The following is a 1,242-nucleotide window of genomic DNA, read 5'->3' as shown; positions in this document are numbered from 1 at the left end:
GCAACTTACATTCCACATCTCAGGACATGCAAGGGCAATAGAAGGCCTATAATATTTCCGTAGACTCTTATCCAACCCACACCAACAACTTGAAAGATGGTTTCTCATGACTGGTGTTGGGGTTTTTTGTTAGTGTAAATTCCTAGAGAGAGTATTATCAACATTATCAGTACAAATGGAGAATTTCCATTAAACTATATATGTAGTTAATAGGCTGACATAAAAATATGAAATACTTCGTTAATTTGCAAGTTTTCCCTACATAAGGCCAGATTAATCTTCTCTGTATTATTTCAGTTTTAGAATACATATTGCCAAAGCAAGCACTGATAGTGAGACATTTTAAATTTTATTTTAGTTAATTATTTGGGAACTTCATGAATGCTTTTAAAGTATTTTCATGATATTCATCCCCCACATTTGCTCTAACTCTTGTCAGCTCTTCCTCTACACACTTCCCCTCCAAGTTCCATTGCACCATTATTTTAAAGATAAAGAAGCAATGGGTTTAACCAAATGCTAGTGTATATGAGGCTATCACTGGAGAAAGTCTAAGGATTCATGTTTGTGAAAGACAGTTATCTATATGCATCATAGAAGGCATGGCACTCATTATAAAATCCGGGATGCTCCTAAAATTGACAGACCTTTCCTTCTGCTCTTTAATGCTGGGATCTCAAGCCTGAACTACCAATTCCAGCCAACATCATTAATATAGAAAAAGAAACAAACTAGATATAAAAGAAAGAAATTTTAGACGTCAGAAATTTGTAAAGAGTTGCCTGCGAAAAGGTTCAACTTTATTTTTTAAAGGTAACTATGTACTGAATGGTTGTTTTTGAGAAACTATTCTTATCATGTTTTATAATTTCTTGGCTTATATGTATATCTAGAATAAATAGTCATTTTTCTGCTGTCAAATATCTTATAGGTGATACAATGAAGCATGAACATAGGTGTGAATTAATTATCATTTTTAAATACTATGGAAGAAGAAAGTAAAGGCCTTTAGTTATCGTGGGTGACACTAGAAGAAAGCTGTTATTCTCCATAAAGCTCTGTCATTATGAAAATGTTAATTAGACACAAGGACAACAGGCACAGATTTCTTTATTCCTTGTTACTGATAAGCAGAAAAAATGATTCACTTAGGACTCCTAAGTACAGATTTAAAAATTCTAACACCAAAAAATTTGAAAAGGTGCATCATGACTTTTTTTTAACTCTTTTTATACTTGATTA

At 32.5% G+C, this 1,242-nt stretch overlaps 1 non-coding gene across 1 annotated transcript; it reads right to left on the bottom strand.

Annotated features, from left to right (window-relative positions):
* Nucleotides 1-221: 221 nt before the first annotated feature.
* On the bottom strand, nt 222-327 carry LOC119818109. The gene has a single exon (XR_005286021.1). It is a non-coding gene; the product is annotated as a U6 spliceosomal RNA (small nuclear RNA).
* Nucleotides 328-1,242: the final 915 nt, after the last annotated feature.

The sequence above is a fragment of the Arvicola amphibius genome, chromosome 6 (genome assembly GCF_903992535.2).
Source record: "Arvicola amphibius chromosome 6, mArvAmp1.2, whole genome shotgun sequence".
NCBI lineage: Eukaryota > Metazoa > Chordata > Mammalia > Rodentia > Cricetidae > Arvicola > Arvicola amphibius.
The sequence above is the reverse complement of the archived record's forward strand: the minus strand, read 5'-3'. Positions and strand labels throughout refer to the sequence as shown.